Raw genomic sequence first — 21,970 nt, 5'->3', positions numbered from 1 at the left:
AGTGGAGGTCGGTCCATTTTAGCGAAGCCCAAGTAAAAGCCTTATAACTTATTTGTTTTAAATCGAATTTGGGGTTATGATAAGTCTATGGAAAGCTTATTCCAAGGCCTATACAATCAGGTGATGTGCATGATCCAAATCATAATTTATAAGACAGATTTTGACTTTGTAAGGACGTATTTATTTGCTAAACGGGCTAAAAAGCGTATTCTAGGGACTCGTAAGCATTTTAAGTAACTTGGGTTAACATTTACATGTATTGTACCCAATAAGTTGAGTTTGAGAAGTGTTATTTTTTGAGCTACGTTATTCTAGATCATGAAGGGAAGCATTAGAACATTATGGCGCATACAGGTGTGCTGTAATGCGGACAATCATATTTTATCTTTCTATCGATGCAACCATATATTATGCCGTATGGGAATGCAAATGCGGCTAAATATGTGTCCAGTCTATTTCAGGAAGCTTTCTATTTATGGAAGTTTATTATATTTAACAGGTTCTGCTCCGGATGGTCTCTTTAGTCAGTCGAGGGTCGTTCTTTAGCTAATTAGAGTGCATTGTTGGCGAGCGGGTTATAGTTTCATCATCAAACACACCATGTCGGGCCTAGGGACAAATGTAGGCGTCTACAGTTAGCCCCCACTTTGATTGAGTCTGAGCAAGACGATAATCAAAGTATTGGTAAACGGAATGCGTTTGGGATCTAGCTTGGTTGAAACTAAGTCTTAGCAAGGGTCTCGAGAGCCCCCGAGTGATAACATTTGACTGAAGGGTAATTACTGGATATGTCAATAGTTCCATCGCAAGTCATTCGGAACATACTGACTTGAACGGTCCTCTCACGGAGTCATTCAAGACATTAAACTTTGATGGATAGAGCTTTTCAAAAACGGACACTTAATTTTTGGTTTTTTCAGGAATGAAATGACATTTTTTTTTAGTGAGGATTGAATAAACCTTTAAAATTTTGACATTCAGGGAATGAAATGACATTTTTAGTGAGGAATGAATAAACCTTTAAAACTTTGACATTCAGGGAATGGCATGACATTTTTTAGCAAGGAATGAATAAACCTTTAAAAGTTTGACATTCAGGGAATAGCATGACATTTTTTTAGCAATGAATGAATAAACCTTTAAAACTTTGACATTCAGGGAATGGCATGACATTTTTTAGTAAGGAATGAATAAACCTTAAAACTTTGACATTCAGGGAATGGCATGACATTTTTTAGCAAGGAATGAATAAACCTTTAAAACTTTGACATTAAGGAAATGGCATGACATTTTTTAGCAAGGAATGAATAAACCTTTACAACTTTGTAAAATATCATATTTTCAAAAATGCGCATTTTTTGAAAACAAGTCCTATTATTATTTTTTGAATACAATAACCGTAACTAGGTGGGCTACGGCGGTCCCAGACATAGTTGTCTGTTAGTGGGCCACTGAATATAAGGATTTGAAAAAAAAACCGTTGCTTTTCCGCGGGAAATAAAACGGAAAAAGTATAGGCGGTCATTTGATAAGAAATGGGCTGAATGGCCCAACATTTTGTCGGAGTGGAATAAACGTGCGCTTGAATTTTCCAGTGCGTGCATTCTTTATATACAGGCAGCAGCGGTAGTTTCTTTGCTATTTACACGAGGATTGAGGTGTAACCGGCCCAATAAGAGTGACGTTTGAAGAGATTGAGCTTTTCGTGAAACAACTAGCAGTGCCAGAATATTATAGCACTTTGATCAGGAGCGCTTATTATCTCCCGGTGCTAGCTAGATGGGCGCCAGACATTATTCATGTTGAGCCATTGAAAACTTTATCTTTGCCGTGATTAGGTGAGAACCAAACTATAGCGCCGGAACTTCCTGGCGCTGGCTTTGGTGTACCGGAATATGAATCGCGCATGTATACCTAGCGCTAGAAATATCTAGCTCCGGTGTTTTACTTCCACTTTTCCAAAATTTTCCGGTTTTATTCCGAATCTTATGTCTCATTCACGGTTTTATCTGTCTTAAGGATATTGGTTGGATTGCAACCTTTATCTTCCCTCAAGGATTAATTGTAGTGGAATGTAATCACTTTGAATATTCGTCTGGTACTGTTACTATTTTTGGTAGTTGTTTATGTATGGAAGCTACTATAAGTGGCAGTTACTAAAAGCGGAAATATAGGCTTCGAGATCTCGTCAGCTATTTTGCTGTTTGTTCTTCATGATTTCGTATTTTCTTTTAACTCTTGCTACCCATTTTTCTCGGATTTGACCGACGTCTTTACCAAATTCCTTCCCAAGTCACTGGATCTCTAGTATGCAAGTAATTCAGATTTTGCTTGAGTTTTTGGTTTAATTTCGAGTAAAGTTTGTGTAGAAGTTTATGCTCAAATTGATTTGGGGTTTCTTGATTTTGCCCCAATTTCTTGCAATTGTTTGCTTGCATGCGATGTTTACAACATGTAAGTATCTTGCATGTTGATTTTCACAAGTTCATTGATTTTGGGTAATTTTGGGCTTGCTCAAAATTAACCCCCAAGTAAGCCTATGAATTGATGGCGTGACACAATGTAGGTGTTCTTAGCTTGTTGTTTGCGGTTTACATGGTCTATGCATGAATTTTCGCTTTGGATTTATTTTGATCACTTTGCAGGTACTTGTTTCGCTACTGATTTGAATTTAGCAGCATGTTCGTACTCAGGGAAAAAATTGTTTGACTCCGCCAAGTAAGACAAACTTGTTACGAATTTGAATACTTGGAACTTAGAAATAATATGTGCTAATCGTTGGGTTGGAGTGTGATGTCTCCCTACTTTTAGAAATGCTAATCTATTGATTCTTTTTTCCGGCCTTAGTTGCGGGAGATCTTTGGGACTACGAGTCCTACTCAGGTAAGTGTATGGATTTTCTTACTTTGTATCGTCTCATTTAATGCGAGATTTTAACTATTCGTTTTGTCTTTTGTTCAATGTCGTAGATGCGAAGGGCGTCTGTAAGATGCGAAGGGCGTCTGTAAGATGTGGCGCTATTAGGGGTATGCCTCATGGGTACTTGGGGTTTAAGAGGATTTGCCGCGTGTTCCCCATTCTTGTAGAGGGAATCGGAGTTCCAGTCCAAGGGTTTACCTTTGTTTTCTTTGCTTACCTTGGAAATTTTCTTATGGCTCTTCATTATCCTCTGAAGCAATGGTTGAACTGTATGAAAAAATATGTGTAGAGTGATTATCATGCATGTTCGATGCAGCTGGATGACCGGAGTTCTCATGAACCCGCGATGTTTATTGCCCTATTAGTCTGGAGCAACTTTTAAGTTCTAAGTAGTTAACCTTGCTTAGAGTTGAGATAAGGGATTAGCAAATTAAGTTTCATTTTATGCGAATGAACACTTGGATTTGCTCTCTATGACATATGTGTAGCATTAGCATCGAGAATTTTCGATAAAATCGGCAATCGGAGTAGTTTTGAGGTGTTTTCTCCAAGCCCCCAAGCATAGCTACAGGATTGGCTTCGTGCTATGACGCTTGGCATATGTTTTTCATGTTCGTGATGTCCAGGATAAACAGAAATCGTCTGGCTACTAATAGTGCATGAACCGTTTGAAGCATACTCGTTTAATGTAAGGTATGTTCAAAGAAAGAGTAGTAATTTCTACTTGTCTTTTTTCTTTGTAGGTGTCGTGTTAGGTGACAGAGACATGGTCAAGGTGGTCAATAAGTGGAAATTTTCCCGGACCAAGGATCGAGTGACTCTTTTTAGCCAGAGTGAGGCTCCAACCTGTACTTGAAGAAACAGACATAAAATGACAACATGCACAATTTAGGTTTAAGGTCAACGGCGTCTCTTTTGCGGCTTTAGCAGTTTTACGTTAATTTGTAGAAAGATAGCAGTTAGAGAATGCAGATTCAGTGCCAAATTACTCGTAATGAGGAAGTCTTGTATGTCTAATCAGTTGTTAAGGAAGAGCCCGGACGTGTTGGCTAAGCTAGCCCCCAGTATAAAGCAGAGCAACATTTTCGCCTCTTTTGGACTAAACATGGGAAGGTGCATCCAGACTCGATTGCTTAACAAGGGAATGAACATACAGACTAAGATATAAGACATATCCAACTAGTTTTCAAAAACAGGAGATTTTGAAAACAGAAAGGAAGAGGTAAGGTCCACATTTGAGAATGTTCAAGGAAGTCATTTGACATTGCGGTCACATGGTTTAGCATAGTCTGAAATCAAACAGTCTCTTTTTATTGTATCAAATGCGGAAGCTTTCACTTGGGCTGTTTGCTGTAGTGCTTGTAAGAAATATCGGTTGCTTGATTCAGGATGATGTTTTGATGCTCAAAGTTCAAGAAGGTGAAGGACATTCTTTCATGAAGAGATGTTAGAGGATGATAATGATAGTAAGTGCTATCCTGTGCTGTTTGCAAAAAAGGCTTGATTGTCTTACTTAGTTTTTGTTGTCAATGTTTAAGAAGACGTAGATGTGTCTTTTATTTAAGGAAATTATTTACGTATTCGAATGGCAGGAAACAAGTTATTTTAAGAAGTGAATGCTTCCTTTTGGAAGTTATGCCTAAAGCGATGAGTTGCTTCTAATTTTGGAAAAGTAATTAGGTTGATAATGGAATCGTGTGCCTAATTAACAAGACTTTTAGCATTTTTGCATTTAATGACTTGAGTTGAATGTTATGGATCCTGTTTTATCACTTTTAGCCGGAGTGGGCTGAGTTCTTTTTGTTCAAAATAGATGTCCATAATGCATTTGGACTAAACTGGCCGCGCCTTTAGGGGTTGCATACGTATCCAAGTTGGAATCAGGCCTTACGTAGTTCTGGTTTTTTATTATGAGTATTCTTTTTATTATAAATTCACCTTGATTTGCGCGAAATTGCATAAAAATAATCGAATTGTGTACGGATGTACCCCTCAAGTGTTCGGATTTTTCTGTAAAAGTGCAGTAAAAATTCTGAACACTTAAGCACAAGCGTTGGAAAAATCCATCGCACAGCTTGCACGCGCTATAATTTTCTAGCCCTCATATGGCATATGCTGATATTTTCTAGCACTAGGCGGTTGGTATGCGTGGTTTTCACAGGAATCGATTTATTTTTACGTTTCCTTTTCTGGTTGAATTTGCAAATTTGATTAACTTCTTATTGTCGAGTAATTGGTTCTCGGTTTTTCAGGTATTCCCGAGTGGGGATTTCTTTTTTCTTTTGCGATTTCAGAACGACTTATGTTTATTACTTCACCTCAATGAGGGCTTTTCCGTGGTTGTAACGTGGTTAAGCTTTGGGTAGAAAAAATGGTTAAGGCTCAAAAGCTTCCCACTATATTCCGAGTTAAACTGAAAACTGGACTTAATGTTTATTCTTGTTTGATCTTGGTAGAACTTCGTCACTGTTTACTCTTCATATTTTTTTTTCAGTTACTTCATTGTATGCTTGGATTCTTTCTTTTCAATGGTCTTTGATGTGTAGTCCTTTTAATTTGATTAGTTCCTTCTTCTTGTCCATTTTATTGTCATAGTATACTCCCATCCCAAGGTTCGGATAGTGTGGGTTGAATAGAAAGGCTCCTTCAGACGAGGTTCAACATGGCTAACAACAAAGTGGTTCATTGTTTCTTAGTCAAGGGAAAGGACATTTTTGAAGGTTGCAAGTTTCCTCTTGTGTTGGTGAATTATATCTTTCAGGAATCGTTAAGGTGGACTGAATAAGTCCCCAGCTGTTGGTCCTGTGATGGATCTTTTCTCTCTTTTTTTAAGTTAATGGGCTATGTTAGGCCCAGGTGAGTGACTAATTGCGAACACTATTATGTAAAGTGCAGAATAAGTTTTTCCATTTGTTTCGTGCATCGAATAATTTGCCTTTTGTTTGTTCAATGCTTTTAAAACTGTTATGGTAAGACTATCGGAGATGTACCTTAAAAGGAAATTTTATTGATTTTGGATGAAAGTACATAATAAGAAGGCGTTGACAGCAATTTAGCCTTTTATTCTATTTTAGGAACGAAATAAAAGGGAGAATGATATAGAATTAGTTTGTAATGCTATATTCTAAGTCTGAGCTTATTTGAACTTTGAGTCTACATCTTCGAGCTTTGGATAATCTTTAGTCTTTAGCAGCCAACAGTCTAGTTTGTAGCTTCGCGTTTCCAGTCTAGGAGAGATTCGCGTTTCCAGTCTAGGAGAGATTCGCGTTTCTAGTGGTGGAATGATTTCACCGACTTTGAGCGTTCTAGTGTGGAACGTTCAATCCGAGAGAGGGTAGGTGTTCCATAGTTGTCCCAAATCTTGGTTTGTACCAAAGGAATGTTTTGAGAAGTCAATTAAGTTTTAAACATTGAAAGTAGATGTTTAATCCTAATTGGAGTGTAGTGCTCATAGCTTCAATATCTTAGACGGGGAGGGTCAAAACCCTGTCCTCAATTAAATCATGTATTAAATTCCTTAGATTTCAACAATTTTTGGATGGAATGGCCTTTTCCCTATTTGGGCTGGAAGCTGAAGAGAGCAGATTTGATAAAGACTTTCTTGAGAGATTGGACTATATGTTGCAGAGTGACCGTTCCTTGAATTATTCTTGAATTAGTCAGGACCCTTAGGGAAGAGTTGATGAATTGTTTTTGAAAACTAGACAGAAAGAAAACTGATTTTGAAAAGTTGGATATGACCACCTAGTTCTTGATTAAATGTTGATAGATTAATGCTACCAGCAAGTTTAGATGATAAGGAATGCTTGATCAATCTAAGTGGCAAACTGAGTACTTGGAGGTTTGGGTTGCCAGCTTAAAGGTAGCGCTTTTTTCTTGATTGAGTATTAGACTGAATAAATAGGTTGCTCTAAATCTGGATGATTAGAAATTGGCTCGTCATGATAATTTCTAGATTTAATCAAAATAACAAACCGGGTAAGGGCCCAAACTTGTATGTTGGGCAGTAATTCTGTGTCTATTAGTCAAGTGAGAGTTATAGTGCTCTCATGGTCTATATTTTTAAGATCTAGGGGATTTGAACGGAATGCAATAATCGCTTTAATTTATTAACTTCGAGGTATGGACTGACTTTTATAATCCTGTTAGATGGTGAATGTCATCTATAACAAAAGTACTAATTATTTGGAATATGTTAGCACGCTATTTCGTACGACTCAAACTCAAAGGTTGGATGTGGGTTCGACTCATAACACATAAATGGATTTTTATGAAACTGTTGGACTACAACAACTATAACTTTAGATCTGCTAACTGTTTTGGGCTGAAACTGACTCTGTATGATGGACTAAGGTTAGACCTACGGATTGATAGGTGATGGATCTCATAGTTCTTTGTAAAAATCTTGTTATGACCATTTTAGTGTTTTTACTTTTGGCTATACGGGTTTGACTTAAGTTTCGAGATGGGAATTAAGGGAATTGTCCTAGGTGTAAGTGGATTCTAGGGGAAGAACTCTGAGTGTGTGGAGATTCTATAGAGTGTAATTTTAGGTGAATGATGACTATACGGTAGGCTTTAACTTGGTTGGACTCTTAGGAAAAAAAATTGGTTAAGACTTTAGGTGGACTTAGACTAGGTGAACTTAGGCTTTAATTGACATGATGGACTCAAGGGATGACAGACTTGGCTAAGGTTTTTTACTCAAGGGATGACAAACTTGGCTAAGGTTTTTGACTCGACTTGATTCGTCATTTTCCTCGAATATTATAGCGATTACAACGAGAAATTTGGTATGAATCCATTTTAACAACTGATTTTAGAAAACAAACTCTTTTTTCTTTTTTAGAAATCTTTGCTTTTAGTGAATGTCAAAGGTTATTTTAGTATGAACGGTTCTACCTTACGAATCGTTTTTATTTTAAGTTAGGCCAGAGTACGCGAAAATTGTCAAAGATGAAGCCAGCTGCCCTATAATATTTCAGCGCTCAAATTTGCAGCGTTGAAATTTTCTAGCGCTTGCGTGTGGAGCGCTGGAAAATTCCAGCGCTGTAGGCATTTGTGCAGATTTTTCCTTTCATTCATTTTTACTCTGTGGCTTACATTTTACCAAACTAGACCCTTCGTTAGAGCGTTCGTGCGCTCAAACATTCAGCATTCCGACGCAAGTGATAAGTCATTTGCGCGTACTAGCCTTTGGGTGGGATTTGATAAAAGCTAATGCGGATTTTCGTTTAATTTCGACTTAAGGGGACTTCAATTCCATGGAAATACCTTCGGTGCAGTTTTGAATATGCATTCCGGAATGGGTATTTTCAGCCATACCTACGTAGTGCTTTAGGGAAAATGCGTATTTTGGTGTTTAGAATTGGTTGCACGATGGACTGGGTTCTGAATTTTCGAGTTCTGGTAAGTAATTCAAATGCGAGGAAAAGTGAGTGTGCACTGGAAAGTTCTAGCGCACGAAAGGGCACCGCTGGAACTTTCCAGCGTAGGCCTGGACAGTGCGGGATTTTGGTGCGCTGGCCATTGTGATTTCTTTTTCTTTTCCTCGCCGCGTGCGCTAGAATTTTCTTGCGCTCAGTTTCTGAGCGCGGGCATTTTCTAGCGCAGGTCAGGGCCGCGCTACTTTATTCTGGCATTGGGCTCCTGACTGCGGAATTTCGTTTCTAATTCGTAACTTTAATATTGTTTCGACGTTTAGAGTATGTTTTAGGAGTTTGATAAGCATTGTTGACCTTAAACTAAGCGTCTAGTTAATTAGTTTCACATAGCATATATTAATTTACATCAAACTAACAACGAGCCTGATTTCTGGTATAATGCACACTTAGTTTATGCTAGTCTCTAAGGTTCAAAAGGCTTGGGTGTCAAAGTGTACCAAACCTATCGACCAATCCCCCAATACGCCCTTGGCAGAGTATCCAAGTTCATCACGAATTTTATCAAGGCCTATCCGGTACATGCTGGAGTGGCACATACCGTGAATGGACCTAGGAGATAAGCGGTTTAGTTTTGGTGGATGTGCTACATTGAGAATGCATCAAGTGGATAACATCCTAAGCGCGTGCACCCCCTGGCTAATTAGGTGTCCTTAGTCTGGACTTCCGAGATGTAACATGCCAAGGAAGCCGAGATTCGAGTATGCGGTTCTGTCGCGGATCATTCATCACATTGAATATTCAGGTCTTCCCAACTTAATATGGAAATAATCGTGGTGTAGCGTTCGATTTTTGCTATGCGGCTTCCTCACCGACGCACTACTTGCATTGAATAATTCATTATTGTCCCCAGCGGAGTCGCCACTGTGAGGGTGTCGATTTTCCCTCTTCTGGATGTGGCAAGAATATTAAGAAAACATGGACTAACTGTGGGCGTTAGCCTCTTTTTACTAGTCTTTTAGGAGTCGCCATTCAGTTTAAAAAAACTGACAAAACCCGGTTATCGTGACATGCCTGGAGTGCAAACATGTGTGATTCACGAAGGCCATAGATTCCCTTGTGATCCCTGATGTGGAGATCCCTCAAGGTAACATCCAGCGGAGCAGAGATTGAGAGTTCGGGGGACGTTTACTAATACGGGGAGTGCCCACGCGGTGCGGTCCTTACTAGTTCAATTGTGATGATGATGGGACATGCATTATGCTACATTACTACTCTAGATTAATTTTAATGCACAGATATTTACTAAATAGATGTCAAAATACTGATTTAGATTGATTAAAGGTGCTTAATAATAATCCGGTTTGTCCAAGTATTATCTGATTTAGACGTGAGTAATATAATAGATTAAAGTTAGCAAATTTTTATGGCGGGGAAAGCAATAAAAATATGATTCAAGTTATAACAAAGCGTAGGCTTTACTGTAGTTCTCAGGAACAATTACCACTTGCCTTAGCAGAGCCTCCTTTTAGCTTTTAGAACAACCTTTACACTGACTTTTCTGATCCTGATCCTTCCTTCAATTCCAGCAATGATTCCTTTTAGATTCCTTGGTTTCTGCTTATGAATTGGCTAGAACTTTGGTAGTGATTGGAAAGGTTTGAATGCTTCTACGGACAAAAGTTTTCTAAACAAAAGATAATACGGAAGAACTATTACGAATACGGGGCGGGACGTTAACAGAAATTTAGTATACCAGAGAGGGAAGAGAGAAATCAGAATATCAGAGGAGTGAGAATGAATTGATGATTAAAAACAGGGTGTAGAGGGGCTGTATTTATAGTGTAGGTAGTCGAAATAAAATAGATTTTTTAAAAGCTCGAGCGCCGGAAAAAAGTAGCGCTCAACATGTGAGCGCTGGAAATTCCAGCGCTCGAAACAGTAGTGCTAGAATTTTCTAGCGCTCATAAGATAGAATTTGAAAATTTTGAGTTCCAGTCAGAATCAATATCAAGCGCTAGAAAAAAAAAAGGGTTAAATTGAAGCGCTAGAATATTCCATCGCTGCTTTGCCAGCGCCGGAAATTTCCAGCGCAGGCAGATCTGCGGATTTCCAGAAAACCCGATCTTTAACAGCTCATAACTTCTTCATACAAACTTGAAATCTTACAAATATTATCTTGTTGGAAATCTACGTAAACCAGCTTTCCAATGCCTCCGGTATCGCATTAATGGGCTTCATAAATCTCGAGTTATGGCCCAAAGAGTGCAGGTCGGCCCGTTTTAGCGAAGCCCGAGTAAAAGCCTTATAGCTTATTCGTTTTACGTCATATTTGGGCTTTTGATAAGTATGTGGAAAGCTTATTCCAAGGCTTATACAATCATGTGATGTGCATGATCCAAATCATAATTTATGAAACAGACTTTGACTTTGTAAGGACGTATTTATTTGGTAAACGGGCTAAAGAGCGTATTCTAGGCACTCGTAAGCATTTTAAGTAACTTGGGCTAACATTTACATGTATTGTGCCCAATAAGTTGAGTTTTAGAAGTGTTATTTTTTGAGCTATGTTAGTCTAGAGCCTGAAGGTAAGCACTAGAACATTGTGGCGCGTACAGGTGTGTTGTAATGCGGACAATCATATTCTATCTTTCTATCGATGCAACCATATATTAAGCCGTATTGGAATGCGAATGCGACTAAATATGTGTCCAGTCTATTTCAGGAAGCTTTCTATTTATTGAAGTTTACTATATTTAACAGGTTCTGCTCCGGATGGTCTCTTTAGTCAGTCGAGGGTCGTTCATTAGCTAATCAGAGTGCATTGTTGGCGAGCGGGTTATAGTTTCATCATTGAACACACCTTGTTGGGCCTAGGGACAAATGTAGGCGTCTACTGGTGCATCCAGACTTGATTTCTTAACAAGGGAATGAACAGACTAACTAAGATAGAAGACATATCCAACTAGTTTTCGAAAACAGGAGATTTTGAAAACACAAAGGAAGAGGTTGAAGGAAATATGTCCTTCCACCAAGGTGCATTTAGTCTAATACCAAGGTTCAGATTAATTGCGAACAATTAATTCAGTGAGATCAAGTGATCGGAACAGCTAGCTGGAGCAATGCTTCCGATCAGTGAGTTCTAATGAATATTGAGCTTACAACTTACTCTTGACTGAACCTACAAGGTCACACCAATGGCACGTAACAGATCACCGGATTAAATGAATCGGAAATTCATTTAATAGCTTTTCGGGAAATTAGTTCGGAAAACATAATTATACGATTAAACATTGGATCGTGAAATCGTATATCGTATTGCGTATATTCGTAAGCCAGGCGAGACGAATAAACATATCGTACGACATTGGATCGTCAAGTACGAAACGATAAATAAATTGTCGAAGGATAATTTAATCGCAATACGAAAGCAACCCACAAGACGGAGCGCACAAGCGCAAGGCCCATGGGCGCAGCATGCATGGCATTGCAGCGCTGGCCCAAAGGCCTTGGCTGTGTAGCGCGCACGGACCAAAGGAGTAAGGAGCAGCAGTGGCACGTGGCCCACGACCCAGCTGTGCGCGCCTGCTGCTTCCTTTGCGTGTGGGTTTGGACGGCCAACTTGGTTGGCTTGCCCACCAAGTTGGTTGGTTTGCTTATTATGACTACTAGGTTATCCTAATAACCTAAGTACAATTTTCCAACACACCCCAATCAGTTGACACACATAAAACCCTAATTAAGGATGAGAGAGAAACCCTAATTCTCTCTCAGCTTCCATGGATGTGTTCTTCCCAAAAGCAAAAACTCTTGATTGATTGTCTAAGCTACGGTTATCAAGACGGATCTGATCATGTTGGTGAACCAAGTAGAAGAACGACAAGTGGAGTTCTAAGTTCGTGTTCGTTGACAGATTACTAGGGAAAATACGCTTCGAATGTAAGTTTGCTTAATCTGTGCTTTATACATGTGTCCTGGCTTTGTGGATTGTTTCCGCACATGTTATTATGTTTAACTGTATTCCCCTACAGTGGTATCACGAGCCTTATATATTCAAAGCATGTTTTAGCATGATTTTGTGTTTTTGCTGTTGTCGAAATTTTGGGAATTTTGTTGATTTTTCGGAAATTTTATGGATTATTGGATTAATTGTGTAACCTGTTCCGAAATCAAAAAGATTCGGTTTTTCTACTTTTCTCACCCTAATCTGATTGAAAACGATTTTCGAAGATCTACTCATGAGAACGGAATTGCAAAAACAGGCCTCAGAGTGATGTTTTTTGGGCGTTTTTGTTAATTTTCGAATAAAAATTAAAAGTGTCGGAAAGTAATTCAATTAAAAGGTCAACCTAAACAACTCGGAATTGATTGAAATTTTGGCACAATGTTGCTGGATATATTCTTGATCAATGTTAAACATTTCAGATATTTCCGATAAGTATAAACCCTAATTTTGCTTTCCCCAAATTCGTAAAAATTAGATCCCTAATTGATTTTTAAAATAATTTAGATCTAATAATTCGGTTAATTGGGAAAGGGAATATAATTTCATGGGTCAGTGGCTAATTTTAAAAATTATTGGATTAACATTTTGAATGGTTTCGTTAATTTTAATCGCACTTAAACCTAATTATTAAAATCTGAAATTTAAATGTTTAAAGAACGATTTAAAGTTTTGGATTTTATTATTTAAAAGTTCAAATTTTTGGTTGATTCGTTTTTTCTTAAAATTTGAATAATGTTAGCCTTGATTTAATATTTTACGAAATTGGATTGTCGTTAATTTTATTAAATCGTAAAAACCGTTGTTTTTCGAAAATAAAAATCGTAACTTTTTATGAAAAATAACATTAATGCAAAATTTCGTGAAATTAAATTATTTTTTTTAATTATGTTGGTCCGTAGTACGAACCAAAGGCACGAACACAAGGGTGGGGTGGACGTGTGGCTCGACGAGCCACGCGGGCTGCCATGCCTGTGCCAAGCAAGAGTAATATTTAATTATGGCATTAATTTATTAACCAAGAGTAATTTGGAGATTACTAGCAATAGGTTTTACTTACCTAGAATCTTAAACTACTTAAGACATGCCAAAGCTACTTAAGGATTTAGGACTTTTAGGGTCTTGGAATCGTTTCATTCATTTTGGACCATGTTTTTGCTTTTGCATGAATGAATTGTTTAATAGCTTTGATGATTGTGTGAATGCTTTTATTTCAAGTTATTAAAGTATGATAAATGTTTTCTTTGCTAGTTTATTTTGTAGAATCGTAAATCTTCAACTTTATTGCGTTCGGACAATAGAACTGCGATATTTCCTCGGTCGATTGGTAACTAATTTTGAGAGCGATTCTCAAAGAAAAGGAGAGTGGGACCGTATCTTGAATGCTATTTTCTTATAGTGATCTTTATGGTTGTTTTCAAACTAAAATTTGAATGGTAGACCAATTGGACCTCATATATTCAGAATATTGGGTAGTTTTGGAAAATGAAGTATTGAGTTAAAGACTCATGTATAACCAATGGTTAACAACCAATTTTCTTTTGATTCGATAATGAATTAGACTCATTGGATGTTGTCATTCAAAGTGAATAAAAGAAAGGGACTTTGTAAGCATAACAAAGAAGATCAAGCAAAGAGTAAAATCTTTTGGACTATAAGAAAACGTGCTAGAGAGGATAGGAAAGGGGACAAAAGAAATGAATTCAAGATTCAATTTCTACCTTGAAGTTTATGTTAAAGAGAAACGACTTAGCAAATAAACTCCTATTGTATTAGATTACCGCTTGAGGTTCTAACTCTTGTTAAGAACTCAAATTCCGGGAGCTAAGTCTCGTTATTGACCTACAAGTGGGAAATGAAGCAAAGTTGTGCTACATTAATTGTAGGGTCATCATGTTTGTTTTATAGTCCTTCTAAAGGCTGGAACTTAATGGCATTATGTTCAATTAATCATCATAATCAATTTCTATTTGGACAACGGAAAGACCCACATTCAAAGTAAACAAAAACATTCGTTGAGTGTTGATTTGAATGAAATGGTCATTTAAGGGTTGAGTCATATGATTGATTAATAAACAAACGAATCTCTTCACACTCAAACTTCAAAAGGTTCAAATCAAACATTTTGATTTGTGTTCCACATATCTTTGGCAGTGTCATACGACCATATCAACAAGTCAACATTCCAAGATTTCATGGCATGGATTTCTGAAAGTTGGTTAATTTAAGACACGTGGGTCTTGCTTGTTGAACATGACATAGAAATGGACTATTGTTAGAAGTTTCTAGACAATAAAGTTCATGGGCCAAAGATGGATTTTATGACTTACCTATTTCACAAGAATTTGAGAAAATATGGCTATATTTACTCAACGTGAAATATGTGAAATGCTTCAATGCGATTCACAAAAGGGTATAAAATCAACTTGGCAAGAATTTTGGAACATCTAGGCTAGGTCAAAGTGATATTTGCATGAGCCAAGAAATATTATCTAGATTGTTTATATGGAATTATGACAATCGAAGCTCCATAAGAATATGGTATGTCCAAATGCAGAAATCGTAATCTATTCGATTAACGATAATCACGACTATTTTCCTATACAGTTTCTGAATGATACTCTCAAGTGACTATCACACTAAACAAAGTTGTCAAAGCTAAGGATAAGATGTCATAAGGATTGAACTTCGATTCAGTACATCTTTTCAGTACATATTTATCTAGGGTTGTCAAATCCAGTGGGAGTTAGTGCTTACATCAAACAAACTCAATGATAGATATATGTTTCTTTATGAGAGACTCATAGAAACAAAAGGTATTGATTCTACCACAAATCTGAGAACATATGTTGTTGCTTAAGATAATGTCTTTTAGGAAACCATCATATTTCCAAAAAGGCAAGTGGGAGAAAAATGACCTCGAATGAACTTCGAGTCAAGCAACAAACAAATGTAGGATACTTAGGAGTCTTCGGAAAAGCTCCGCACTTAGAAGCCTTTGGAAGAGCTTCAGGAAGACTTTAGAAGAGCTTCATGAGAATCCTAATACTCAAAGGACTTGAGTAATGTCTTTATAGACACTGACGTTTGATGTTCAATACCTAGGTAAATCGTATAAGGAATAGAGTTCAACCAAGATAGATACATAGATATCTTGAGGAATGAAAACTATGAAGACTTTGGAAAGTGCTTCAAGAACATACGACTTACAGGTTAGCTACGACGAATTAAAATATTCCCAAGTATGGTTTAAGGCCATCAGAAACATAAGTATGGTTCGAGGGCATACAAAATGGTTTGAGGCCATTTTATCCGAAATATCTTCATCTTAAAGAATCAAATATATGATTTGGTTGATTTGCATAAAGGGTTCACTCCCATTAGTTGCAAACATGTTTTCTAAACATAGAACGTTGATTTTCATAAAGGGTTCACTCCCATTGGTTGCAAACATGTTTTCAAAACATACAAAGATGATATTGTATACACATACAAAAGAGAAGCTAGATTGGTGGTTAAAGATTGTAAACAACTTCACGGCGTTGATAATGTTGAAATCTTTTTCACCAAGTCGGAATGCTTGAAATATTTTGGGTAAATCTAGCAATCATTGCATATGGCAATATGGCAATTGGAAAACGAAACACCTTACTCAATTGGACTTGTAGAAAGGAATTGTGTACATCACACAATGTAAAAGTTTTGGATGCTGGATAAAAGAGCAAGCTTAAGAAATCTATTCGTAGACTAAAGCATGCAAGTGGGAATTGGACCATATTTGTCTAAAAGGCTATTGAGCAATCATAGCTTTATGAAAATATGGATCATCTTATAGATGAGGAGTTTAGTGGGAGCTAAGTCAAGTTTATTGGTTCTATATATGAGATACATATCTCTGTATTGAAAATGACATTCAAATTCTAAGTGGTTAGATTTGAAAGTATTTGTCAATAGAACCATGGCGAAACTTAGAACATACTGGGTTAAAGATCTATTGGATAGGATCTAAAGCGTTGTTTGGATTCTGTAAAAGTAATTACTAAATCAAACACAATGGAGAGACTCAAAAGAGACTCTCAACCCATATGAGTAAGTCTAAGTAATGAATGCTTTAACTAAAGTATAAAGCTAGGCTGTTATCACTAAAGTTAAACATGAAGGACCTTGAAGAGGTGCCTTCACCTTATATCACATGGCAATGCCAAGACTTTAGCAAGATTCAATATCTCTCGAAACAGAATAAAGCTAAAAGTCACATGGATGGATTTTAAAGTGCGAATGGTTTTTGCATTACAATCAATCATGTATGATGTGATATATAGATCGCCAAGATAACTCGTGAACATTGGATCGTGACGAGTTTAAACCAATCTATATTGATCTGGATCAAAGATCATTGGAACAGTATCAAGAACATTCAATACATTTGGATATGTAGGATGAGCACTTGATAAGAGGAAGTGAAGATAACTAAAGTTTTGATGCTACATGCATTTGCCTAAAAAAAAGTTGAATCTTGTTGTTAGGCAAACCACAAACAAACACGGGCAATTAGGCGTCGTGATTAAAAGGTGGTTACATAGGTTCTAAACCATATGTGATGCATGGGAAACTGAATTAATGATTAGTTTCCAAGTTCTTAGTTGAAAGATGTATCTCCCACATCTATGTGAACTGGTTGGAGCATTCCAAAAGGGAAGCATCATTTGAAATTCTACATAATTGAAATGAATTCATTGTTGCCTAAGAAGCAATAAAAGGGAATTGTTTTTAGTGGGAGTTCTTCAATGAACTCAGGTTGATCACAAGTCTGTTATCTGCATGATTTTCTATTTTAGATATGATTATCATTCTAAACAGAAATAAAAGACTAGATCATTCTGTAAACATATTCAAAGATCTTTTCATCTTACATCGAAAGGCTTTCGATAGAAAGGATGCTAAGAATAGCAAAGTACGATAAACTAAACCTCTGCATTGAATGAGACACAACATTCATATGCAAATATGGAATTAAGTTTGAGTTCCATGAATGTTTTAAGTATTGGGTGAAAGGCCTATATCTGTAAAACATTAAATGCTTGATTTTGGGTTAGAGGCCCACAAATTGGTAAGCATTTGGTTTAAACATTTATCATTTATGAAATTATATTTCATATTCATTTAATTTTGGTTTAGTATTAAATGATAAGTCCATGTGATTCAAAACATTCAAATGGGATGTCAAGATGGATTCTTCGACAAAGAAACACCCATAAGTGAACTTGGATATTGAAGTCACAAAGGATCCCTAATCCAGGTCATTGAAAGGTGGACGACCAATGACTAATGAAGATTAGATTGCAAGTAGATTTTTAGTTCTGTTTCTTGAACTAGAGTGACTGGACGTTAGAATCTTTTGCATAGATACTTATTGGATCTTGTATCGGATTGACCATAAGAACACTTTAAGAGATTAAAGTCATGTCATAGGTAGTTCTCATTAATGGTGATTAGAACCATTCCTCAGAACATGAGCGATTATGTCTGCTCGTTTGAGAATTAGTTCGCTTTGATGCTAGCTAAACGTCGCACCGTAAAAGGAGGATATAAAAGCAATTATTGGGCGTACTATGAATCAAAGTGAGTGTTCATAGATTGCAAGAATGGATTGTCCTCCTATCTTTGATAGGATATGGTGTTGTTGTGTAACAAGGCCTCTCGGAGAGTTAGATACTGTGAAAATATATGGCTGTGCTCAAAATGGTTAAGGCTTAACCTTCTGTAAAAGTTTAACAGTTGAGCTCTGTAATCCGAGAAACACTTCTGGACCTAATAAGGATGGCTTGGATCTTACCTTATATTCAGTAAGTAACACTAAGTGACAAAGGAATGTGAATGCACACTTGTCTGAATGACAAGTGGGAGACTGAAGGAAATATGTCCTTCAACCAAGGTGCATTTATTCTAATACCAAGGTTCAAATTAATTGCGAACAATTAATTCAGTGAGATCAAGTGATCGGAACAGCTAGCTGGAGCAATGCTTCCGATCAATGAGTTCTAATGAATATTAAGCGCACAACTTACTCTTGACTGAACCTACAAGGTCACACCAATGGCACGTAACAGATCACCGGATTAAATGAATCGGAAATTCATTTAATAGCTTTTCGGGAAATTAGTTCGGAAAACATAATTATACGTTTAAACATTGGATCGTGAAAATCGTATATCGTATTGCGTATATTTGTAAGCTAGGCGAGACGAATAAACATATCGTACGACATTGGATCGTCAAGTACGAAACGATAAATAAATTGTCGAAGGATAATTTAATCGCAATACGAAAGCAACCCACAAGACGGAGCGCACAAGCGCAAGGCCCATGGGCGCAGCATGCATGGCATTGCAGCGCTGGCCCAAAGGCCTTGGCTGTGTAGCGCACACGGACAAAAGGAGTAAGGAGCAGCTGCGGCACGCGGCCCACGGCCCAGTTGTGCGCGCCTGCTGCTTCCTTTGCGTGTGGGCTTGGCCGGCCAACTTAGTTGGCTTGTCCACCAAGTTGGTTGGTTTGCTTATTATGACTACTAGGTTATTCTAATAACCTAAGTACAATTTTTCAACACACCCCAATCAGTTGACACACATCAAACCCTAAGGATGAGAGAGAAACCCTAATTCTCTCTCAGCCTCCATGGATGTGTTCTTCCCAAAAGCAAAAACTCTTGAGTGATTGTCTAAGCTACGGTTATCAAGACGGATCTGATCGTGTCGGTTAACCAAGTAGAGGAACGACAAGTGGAGTTCTAAGTTCGTGTTCGTTGACAGATTACTAGGGAAAATACGCTTCGAATGTAAGTTTGCTTAATCTGTGCTTTATACATGTTTCCTGGCTTTGGGGATTGTTTCCGCACATGTTATTATGTTTAACTGTATTCCCCTACAGAGGTAGGGTCCTTATTTAAAAACACATTGAGAATGTTCAATAATTCATTTGACAATGCGGTCACATGATTTAGCATAGTCTGAAATCAAACAGTCTCCTTTTTTATATCATCGGATTCAGAAGCTTTCACTTGGGTTGTTGGCTGTAGTGCTTGCAGATTACTTGTAAGAAATATCGGTTGCTCGATTCAGGATGAATTTTTGATTCTCAAAGTTCAAGAAGGTGAAGAAAATTTTGCATGAAGAGATGTCAAGGGATGATAAGGATAGTAAATGTTATCCTTTGCTGTTTATAAAAAGAGGTTTGATTTTGCAATGTTTGAGAAGACGTAGATGTGCCTTTTATTTAAGGAAATCATTTATGTATTCGAATGGCAGGAAACAAGTTATTTTAGGAGGTGAATGCTTCCTTTTGGAAGTTATGCCTAAAGAGGCGAGTTGCTTCTATTTCTGGAAAAGTAATTAGGTTGATAATAGAATCGTGTGCCTAGTTAACAAGACTTTTAGAACTTTTGCATTTAATGACTTAAGTTGAGTGTTATGGAACCATGTTTTAGTTGCTTTTAGCCGGAGTGGGCTGAGTTTGTTTTGTTCAAAATACAAGTCCATGATGGATTTGGACTAAAGTGTTCGCATCTTTAGGGGTTGCATACGTATCCAGGTTGGAATCAGGCCTTACGTAGTTCTGGTTTTTTATTCTGAGTCATTCTTTTTATTATAATTTCACCTTGATTTGCGCAAAATGCATAAAAATAATTGGATTGTGCACGGAAGTACCCCCCAAGTGTTCGGATTTTTGTGTAAAAGTGCGGGAAAATTTCTGAACACTTAAGCACATGCGTCGGTAAAGATCCACCGCACAGCTTGCATGCGCAGTAATTTATTTGCGCTTACATGGTAAGCGCTGGTAATTTCTAGTGCTAGGCGTTTGGTACGTGTGTTTTTCACAAGATTCGATTTATTTTCACGTTTTTCTAGTTAATTTTCAAAGTTGATTAACTTCTTGCTACCGAGTAATTGGTGCTCGGTTTTCAGGTATTCCCGAGTGGGGATTTCTCTTCTTTTTTGCGATTTAAGAAAGACTTATGTATATTATTTCACCTCAAGGAGGGCTTTTCCGGGGTTGAAAAGAAAAAGGTAGTGATGGAGTTCTACCAAGACCAAACAAGGTCAAAGAACTAAGTCCAGTTGTTAATTTAACTAAGGGTACTTATGTCTTGGTAGAACTCCATCACTAGCTTTTTCTTTTCTTCTCATTTTATTTAAAGGACTTTGGCTTGACCGGTTACTTCACAGTATTCTTGGATTCTTTCTTCTCGGAATGGTCCTTGTAGTCCTTTTTCACTTTATTAGTTCCTTGTACTTCTCCATATTACCGTCATGGTGCATTCCCATCCCAGGTTTGGATTAGTGCAGGTTAAATAAAATGGCTTCTTCAGACGAGGTTCAACATGGCTAACAATAAAGTGGTTCATTGTTTCTTGTCAAGGGAAAGGACATTTTTAAAGGTTGCAAGTTGCCACTTGTGTTGGTGAATCATATCTTTCAAAAATCGTTAAGGCGGACTGAGTGAGTTCCCCGCTTGTTGGTCCTAAGATGATCTTTTATTTTTGAAGTTAATGGGCTATGTTGGGCCCAGGTGATTGATTATTTTTTGCGAACTCTTTTATGTAAAGTGCAGAATAAGTTTTGCCATTTGTTTCGTGAATCAAATAATTTGCCTTTTTGTTTGTTTACTGCTTTTTAAAACTGTTATGGTAAGACAATCAAGGATGTACTTTAAAGAGAAACTTTATTGATTTTTGGGTAAAAGTACATGATAAGAAGGCTTGACAGCAATTTAGCCTCTTATTCTATTTTAGGAACGAAATGAAAGGGAGAATGACATAGAATTAGTTTATAGTGCTATATTCTAAGTCTGAGCTTCTTTGAACTTTGAGTCTGCATCTTCGAGCTTTGGATAATCTTTAGTCTTCAATGCAGTCAACAGTCTAGTTTGCAGCTTCGCGTTTCCAGTCCAGGAGAGATTTTCTTATGAGTCTGCCATTGTGAAAATTCTGGTGGTGGAATGTTTAGTAAAGAGTGAGGGTCATGATTTTACGATTTTGAACGTTCTGGTGTGGAACGTTCAATTCGACAGAGGGAGTTGTCCCAAATGTTTGTTTGTACCAAAGGAATGTTTTGAGAAGTCAATTAAATTTTAAACATTGAAAGTAGATGTTTAATCCTAATTGGAGTGTAGTATTCATGACTTCGTATCTTTACACGGGGAGGGTCAAGACCCTGTCCTAAGTACTGAATTCCTTAGATTTCAAAATTTCTGCGTGGAATTGCCTTTTCCCTATTTGGAATGGAAGTGGAAGAGAGCAGATTTGATAAAGACTTTCCTGAAAGATCGGACTTTATGTTGCAGAGTGAACGTTCCTTGAATTTTTCTTGAATTAGTCAGGACCCTTAGGGAAGAGTTGATGAATTGTTTTTGAAAACTAGAAAGAAAGAAAACTTATTTTGAAAAGTTGGATATGACCACTTAGTTCTTGATTAAATGTTGACAGATTAACGCTACCAGCAAGTTCAGATGATAAGGAATGCTTGATCAATCTGAGTGGCAAACTGAGTACTTGGAGGTTTGGGTTGCCAGTTTAAAGGTAGCCTTTTTTTGTTCTTGACTGAGTATTTGACTGAATAAATAGGTTGCTCTAAATCTGGATGAGTAGAAATTGGGTCATCATGATCATCTC

This window comes from Spinacia oleracea, chromosome 3 (assembly GCF_020520425.1).
Source record: "Spinacia oleracea cultivar Varoflay chromosome 3, BTI_SOV_V1, whole genome shotgun sequence".
NCBI classification, from domain to species: Eukaryota; Viridiplantae; Streptophyta; class Magnoliopsida; order Caryophyllales; family Amaranthaceae; genus Spinacia; species Spinacia oleracea.
The sequence above is the reverse complement of the archived record's forward strand: the minus strand, read 5'-3'. Positions refer to the sequence as shown.